Source organism: Aphis gossypii, chromosome X (genome assembly GCF_020184175.1).
Source record: "Aphis gossypii isolate Hap1 chromosome X, ASM2018417v2, whole genome shotgun sequence".
Lineage (NCBI taxonomy): Eukaryota > Metazoa > Arthropoda > Insecta > Hemiptera > Aphididae > Aphis > Aphis gossypii.
In genome coordinates, this window is record NC_065533.1 from 23,939,054 (window position 1) to 23,947,812 (window position 8,759).

Consider the following 8,759-nt stretch of genomic DNA (forward strand, 5'->3'; position numbering starts at 1 on the left):
AGCCCGACCCGAAGGTCAGGCAATTTAAAAAATTACATTTCTAGACTCCTTTGAGTGCTCCCCTCCACGGAAATCTTTAGTAAAAGGCGAAAGATTTTTTCGATCTGAAAGGGAACCGGAGTTGTCGTTTGCCGGGCGTTCGTTTCCTTATATGCACTCGGCCGAGTCGCGAAGCCGTGCAGAGCGTCGGCGTTCGCCCGACACCCGTGTCCCGGGTACGGACGCCGGTCGGTCGGGCCCTAGCCAGTCCGGACCGCGTCCCGTGCGAACTTTAGGCTTTGTCGCGACGGCCGACGGCGTTACCCGGCGAATTCGACTCGCCCGAAACGCCCGGCGACCGCGTCGAAACGGCGTCGATAAGCGACCGCGCCCGCAAACGACATCTACCGGCCGCCAGACGAACGCGGCGACGGCGTACGCGCGGTCGAAATCTGTCGGCGGCTCGTACGACAATCGCCGCGTTCGGACGCCGCGCACCGGCACCGACCGACACTAGCTCGGCGGGTGGTCTAAAGCCGAAACGCACAGTGATATTATTACGGCGAGCAGCGGAACGATATTATTATATTAAATCTTATTACGACGATTAATACTGCTTGACGATCGAGGCTTCAATCTGTGTAGGTCACCGATACGCATTGTGCGTGCGTTCGTGCATACAATACGTGTCTTTTGCAGTACACAACGTTTTGATGATAAACCTACTGCACAATAATCGTCGGTTGTTACCACGATTATAAAGAACGATACTATAATCGTGGTTGTTACCGACTGACATCAATCGGTAATTAAATAAACACTCGGATGACACCATATTATTATCAATATTGCGTTTAAAATGCACGTCCATCGCGACGTAAAATACCGTCTGTTACGTTATAGTATTTGGTCGAATACCGGTAAATACAAGACAGACCTCCGGCGTTCCAGGCGGTTAGAGTTTGCATTAAACGCCGTCAAAAAAGTCTCAAAATATCGTAATCAGAGGCAGTAAATGACTGCACGGTTGTTTTATTTACATCGTGACCGAAACGATAACACCGAATAAAAAACGTGTTACGGATCTCGTTCACTTCACGAGTGTTTTCCCGTCGTATTGCTCTCGTGAAAGAATACAATTCATCGTTCCGACTAATTTTCGAGTCGATCAGCGTTCACTCGTTCGGTATTCGAACAGTCTTGTTTCTCTCTTTAGCCGATCCGCTACACCGTTCGACGTTACACTCCGCCGCCGCTGTGAAATTGTATTTTAATTAATACAATAGTTCCGAAGCGGTGCGTATTTCGTCGGAAACGACGACAATATAATATTGCGCGAACGGCGTAACTCTGGAATTTCCATTACACGGTCGTTCGAGGTCCGAACGTCATACTACAGCGGCTGCCGTGGTAACGGTTTTGTTTACCGCCGTCCGGCGCCACATATGCAGTGTGAGCGCGGCCCTTACGCGAGCCGTAGCCGCGCCGCGAAGGCGGACAACTAGCGCTCTGGGGAGATAACTCACGTACTAATGCAACGAAACGATATACGTGTCCGTTTATTTACTGTGAACCGTGTTCTACCGAAACACTACGTGCGCTGTTTACCGGAATATTATTGTGCACGACTGGCGATCCCGGTGGTGAACACACGAAACAACGCGCCCGTAGTCGGCGCTTATAATATTGTCCACCGGCGTGTATCGTGTTTTCTCTGTCTTTAAGAGGACACCCGTACGTGTTGTCTCAGTCTTACAAATGTAAAACATAGCAAAATTATTGTTGTTATGCACGGGAAAGAACAAAAAACCGAGAAGGCTACAGTCACGGCTAAAAAACGAAATTTTCACTACGTATAAACGAGAACTTTAACTGTGAAATGTCGTTTTTATTTTTTCGATATCGGAACTACAAAAAAAAATTATTCGAGTTTAATAGTAATCAATTTTGAAACAATAATAATTTTTTTTAGTATAAGACGTGATTTGCGTTCAGCCGTTTCATTCATGTGTTGTTACTGTTGTTAGATTCGATAACAGAATAAATTGACCTATTGATAGACTTAAATGCAACACAATTATCTGTGTTCTCTCGTTGTTTTTTTTTCAAATATTTTAATTTTCAATCTGTGCGTGCATGGACGGCGAAATTATGGTTTGCCTCTAGTCTGAAAATTATACAGTAGGTACGTTACTGATGTATGAGGCGTGTAGTTTAAAAACCAGCCAAAAGTACATTTTTTGAAGACTGGTTTTTTGCATTTTTTAAATGGTCACAGGGTATTACAAGTGCTGTAAAAATATTGAACATCAAATAAGACTATAACTGGTCTAAACTGACCATAGAAAATTGTGGTCGGTATCAAAATCACCTATATGGCGATATTTATTTCAAAATCAGCCATTATAAAATACTTTTTTTTCGCAGCAAAAATACTATATTGTCTTAGGTATGATAGAATAATGAATAGTTTTATTAGTTGTTGTTAATAAATTAAAATTAAATAATGTTTGTCTAAAATAAGACATAAATAATTTATTAATATTTTGTTTTTATTAAAATATTCCCATGTTGGTTTCAAAATAACCTATATCGCAGTCAATTTCAAAACCAGCCATCTACATAAATACCAACAAAAATATTATACTTCAAAACCAGCCATAATATGAAATTTGTAACAAAACCAGCTATCTTAAAACTAGAAATGTATATAACTCTTGTAATCATATTTTTATAAAACACCTATTCGTGTGCATTCCAAACTTATGATTTCATATTAATTACACAATATTATAGAGTAAGGTAGTAGGTTTTTTGTTGTTCCTGAAAATGTTTAAAAATTGTTTTTGGCTGGTTTTAAAACTACAGTATACACGCTCATATTACGCAGAACGTGTAAACATATGAATAATGATCACCGATAGTAACAATGATCACAAGGTAGAATTCATTTATTTCAAATTACATTGCCATTTAATAATCTGTATAATTTTTAAAGAGTCTGTGTATTTTGGTTCGGTATCAGTAATCATGTGTAATATTTCAAATGTAATATAATTCCGGGTCATTAAACTACAAACAATTTAAAGTAATACTTAAATACTTGATTAAGGATAATATATTTAAAAAAGTAACAGCCATGTAACAGCTTTGCTTTATAGTGGGCAATGAGTAACGAGTGTATTTTGTCGTAATTTAATGAATCTAAGAAAAAAAAGCCTCTAGCAACATTCATCGGAAAAAAAGCCCCATACCAACTTAAATACATTATTATTTTTTATTATGATTTATATAATTAATTATAATCATTAAATCATTACATTTTTCTGTATTACACACCTTAACATATCCATAACTAATTGTTTTTCATTAATTATTATATTATTATGCATCTAATTTATTATACTAGGTAATACATTTATTTTATTAAAAGGTAACTATAAAAAATTTACAACTAGTATATGACACTAAACAATAACTAATTATATCACAGTTAAAAATCACAAAATATAAACCATAAATCAAAATATAGGTACATAATAAATAATAGTATAACATTCCAAGTATAACCAAGTTTTGTACTTGGCGACAATCACTTTTATTGCTATATACTTTAATCCTTTATACTTCAAATGTATGTTTATACCTATGTCCTATATAGTTTAAAATATTTGGTGTATTATTTTATTAAATATTATTATGAATTATGATATAAAAGTATATAAAAACTATTAAACGAATATTACTTATTATATACAAAAGAAGTTTTACATTGGTAATTATATTAAAATATAGATAGGTATATTGTTTAAAAATTTAAAATTATAAAATGTACACTATAATAAAAAAAGGGTTATGTATTTAGTAGGTACGGAGCTTTTTTTACCGTATTTTTTTTCTGGGGCTTTTTTTAGAATACCCATTTGATACTTGCATGCTGTACCTAATGGATGTGTGTGATTTTGAATGTAGCGATAAATCATTGCTAAACGATCAACGTGTATGATTACGGATAGTTTATAATTATAATATATTTATGTTGATATGAAAACTAATCATACACAGAGACGTGTGAGAAAACTAAGAGTGAATTGTACAATAATCGAATTAAAAATTGTATCGTTGTGATATCTAAAAAAATAGTTGTATTTTTTTTTTTATAGTCGTCGAACAAAAAGACGAAAATGACCAAACCGATACCCAACGTTGCACCGTCGAGGTAAATGTAATATAGTAGACGAAAGTCGTAAAGAGTATACGGAGTAAAAAATAAAAAATATCACCAAAGTATAATATTTTGATAAAAATATTAAAATTTAACTTTAATATAAATAATAAAAATTAACCAATTCATTACTACACCATTTATTTATATTTTGATGATAATGTGACTATGCGAGAACTTCAAATGTTATTGACGTACACTTCTAATAATTTATTAATATAAATCATAAACTATAATAAAAATATAGTTAATTTAGGTACTTCAATCTAATGAAAAAAAAAACTGTAATACAGTGAAACTTCTATTTAACGAAGTCTCACGGGAAACAAAAAAAATCGTATTATAGATGAACTTGTTAAATAAAATTAATGCATATAATTATGCATGTTAATAATTTAACAATGAAGGTCGTGGTTCTCAAAAATAATTCTTTTTTAATTATTGAACTTATCAAACATTTTATACATGAATGTTTTTCTACGATGGAGATTACTCCACATATTTTATTAGAGCAGATAATATATTTTTTAAATTTTTTATCTATTATACTAGGTATATATTTGATAAAACTTTATGCATTATTTTTGATTTTCAACATATTATGTTATACTGTACAATATTATAGATATTTTCATTTACTTACTTATGAATTCATTAATATATCTAATTAAATATTGTTTATTTTATATTTTACAAATGTTAAAAATCAACGACTTCACCCATATTTGTTGTCTCCATCGTCGTATGTAAAAACGTAATACAGTGCATAATTGAGTTCACCAGAATGCATTTGGTGGTGATAATTATTGTAATATTATAACATATTATATATCATATTATATTAAATTTAAATGTGGAAATATTATCCATGTTCTCCTGTTAATATTTGATATTTTAATTTTAAAGCGAGTTTGGAGAATTTTATATTATTTTATGTTTTTATAATGATTAGTTTTAAAACTCAAATATTAAAAAAAAGTATATATGAAAACTGAACCATCGGATTTTAATAGTATAAAATAATAAAATTGATTTTGATATTCTTTTATAAACGATTACAAACACCATTTCAAATACAATTTAAATCGATAATTTTACAACATTGCTAGTCATTAAATCGTTTTTGATTCATGAAATAATATCGACATTAGTCCAAAATTACCAAGTGGAAAATGTCATTTTTCTGTTGTTAAGATTATTTTTTAGAAAAACAACAAGAGGGCGCTAACGATATACGATCATAATCGACTCGTCGTCGACAAAAAACGATGTACCGCCGTATACGCGTATTCGCAATATCTGGTGTGTACGGCGTTTTTCGTTGACGATAGATAGCGCGATTGAGCTGTACTGTTTGTGCGATCGAATTGTCGACAATTAATCTATGAAATAATGTATTTAAATACAATTATTGATGACGTATAATGTGTAGACAAATAAATTATTGTCATACACGACTTTTTTTGAAAATCCGGTTTTTTGAAAATCGATATTTTTCCTTTTTCGAATTTTTCCATTTTTGAAACTGATATTGTTTAAGAATTGTATTCGTCTATAAGAGAGCTGAAAGATGTTTGTAGTGTATCGCTTCTCGGCCTATCGGCTAAGATCAAAGTGTAGTATCTGTTCTTATCAGCTTAACATCTGATACACCTCTCATCGAGAGGTTCAAATGTTAAACTAATTTTTGAAAAACTGGTGGAGATTTTGGGGCTTGCTCCTGCTCCACCGCGGGTTGACCCGGTATTGCAGTACCACCGGGAACGGCCCACATAATAATATGATCTAGGAAATAAAATTAAATGATTTAAATTTTTTGATTTTATAAAATCTCAAAATTTTGGATTTTGAAATTCTCAAAATTATGAATTTTGAAACTTTTTTTCAAAATTTTGGATTTTGGAAAATTTCGGTTTTCTAAAACATATAGTCTCAGATTTTGGATTTTCACGTTGCGTCGATTTACTTGTGAACTTTCATTGGTGATTCAGTTAGTTTTCAGTTCAAGTATATATTCAGTTGTTTAGGACTTAAAGATGAAACTTTTAAACCATCAATTCACTAATATGTAGGAAACGACGATTTTTTTTTAAAACATTATTTGAAATCGTAATTCGTAATATGGGCCGTTAGTATTGAACTATTACTAATAAACTAATGACCAATTTAATACAGTGCATTATTGTTTTTTTAAGAAACGTCGAATTTTGATGTAAAGACGTACGAAAAATTATTACGTTATAAAAATATTACTACGATTGTCAAATTATATATATGGTGGTATATGGTGTCTATATATAATAATAATGCTACGGGCGTTGCTGCCTGTCACAGACACACACAGACACACGTTTCATGACCCCACTACTACGATTACGTGTAGTGTGTACTGCAGTGTATCTGTGACAGTAGTATGTGAAAATGTGAAATGGAGGAGGAGGGTCCGGAGGGTGACGATGAATGTATTGTGTGCGGTCGTGTACAAAACAATATATCAATTAATATACGACTATTTTAAAAGCATCGTTCGATTGTTCTTAACGAAAGCGTTTGTTTTTTAACGTAAATATGAACGATAAATTGCGATGTGTTTATAATATATTATAATTTAATCACGAAAACGTTCACAAATCGACGTGCGTTGCCGAATGCCGTACACCGAAGCGATGGTCATGACCCCCTCTACGGTTACGCGTACTGCAGCAGCGTTACACGGAATTTAATAGTATATAGACTGCTCGTGTGTCGACGGCGCGGCAGCATTTAGACGTAAAACTGTAAAAGTAGTTGGGCTTGCATCATAATAATATTATACCGTGGACGTATTGCTTTGTTGCCGATATCAGCGACCAGTCTCAGAATTAGGCGATCGATGTGCGCACACGTGAAGTTACTTGTCGCATATTCAAAAAACCGCATTATCATAAGTGATAACTACGATATACGCGCAACGAGTATATTATTATCAAAATTTTTTTGTATAGCTGATATTATAATACGCCGTGTCTCCATCCATAGTATATGATCTAAGATTGAGGGACTACACAGATGAACGTTGTGCGTGTACAAAAGCTAATTAACCACTTCATTAATTAATAATTTTCAAAACATTCAATAACTTTAAAACATATTAAATTATAGCATTATTTTGTAATAAAAAAATACTTGTTACTGTGTTTTAAAGTTTATTACGGGTACCTATTGAATCAATGTTTGTTTTGTTTAATTTTTTAGAAATAGATGATAATGATTTACGGCAGTAAATTATAGTCTAGACAATTTTATTTACTAATACAGGAGTACAGGACTTATTTTTTAAGAATAGAAAATAGAACTTTTTTTTAAACACGTGCATGTTACGTAAATGTGTGACTACAAAAAAAAAAATAGTGTGAGTAATAACTAATAAGTCGTCAACACTACGATGCAGTGTGACTTAGCGGCAATGTGGAAAGTATAACACGAACACGTCCACAAACGTCTCGTGCTCTACATATTTATTTAAAATTAATTTCAAACACCAAGGTTTACTTCAAATTCAAAACTATAATAATACGTAGGTAATTAAAAAAAAAAAATTAACTTTTATAATATTTTTTATTATTCTGTATTATTTATTTCATATATATAATATATTTTTGTAATATTCGTAATAAACAAAACTACAAGGCTTGCAGAAATAATGTTTTATCATTATTCCATTGAAAAATTGTACACAAAATGTACCTACTTTTACAAATTGTTTTTCAGTAGGAGGTAAAGGTTTTGTAGACTTGGATCCGTTGCATTTCCATATGATCAGAGTTCGTATTTAGAAATTTGTAAATACTGATTTTGAGGTAATGTACACCAGTATTCATATTAATTTATTATATAATATCAATTATCATTGATTATGTATAAATAAATAAATTGTATAATAACATAATCAATGATAATATTTAACTTGAAGAAGAACAAAACTATACGTTATTAAAATGTACCTACTCTTTGAATTATAGTACCTACAAACATGTATATAGAAAGATAGAGCACTTGCCCCTCCCCCTGGACAAAAAATATTAAAAACTTGTAGTTCAATGAATATTACTAAAAAAAATTTTATTATCTTTATACCTTATATTTGAGAATTTTTTTATTTTGACCCCCCTAAAATGTTATCTGTGGGCGCCCATAGTATGCTATTTAAATTAAATTATTTATGCTAATTGACAAAACTTCTGTACCTATAATAAAAATGTAATGTACTTGAAAAATTATTTTTAAGTTACTTTTTTTTTATTTTGTCAAGTTACATTTCTTTGACTTTTAAAAACTAAAAAGTAACTAAACTACAATAAAAGTTACTTTTTTTCAAAAATATCACCGGAGCTTAATAATATAACCATGTGTTCAATATGACAATACATAAACTAAATACTAAACGATGATAATCAACAATATGAAATTATTAACAAATATTCATTTCGCTACACATTACACATTTAACTTTTTTTTTCAAATTTATTACTAAAGTGCAATTTCAAAATTATAGACACTAATTTTAGATCGCTTT

The 8,759-nt window shown here is 31.8% G+C and overlaps 2 non-coding genes across 2 annotated transcripts; one reads left to right on the plus strand and one right to left on the minus strand.

Annotated features, from left to right (window-relative positions):
• Positions 1-124, minus strand: LOC114120995 (U5 spliceosomal RNA). The gene has a single exon (XR_003592164.1). It is a non-coding gene; the product is annotated as a U5 spliceosomal RNA (small nuclear RNA).
• Positions 125-5,787: 5,663 nt separating this feature from the next.
• Positions 5,788-5,981, plus strand: LOC126552955 (U2 spliceosomal RNA). Its single transcript, XR_007606416.1, has one exon. It is a non-coding gene; the product is annotated as a U2 spliceosomal RNA (small nuclear RNA).
• The last annotated feature ends 2,778 nt before the right edge of the window (positions 5,982-8,759 follow it).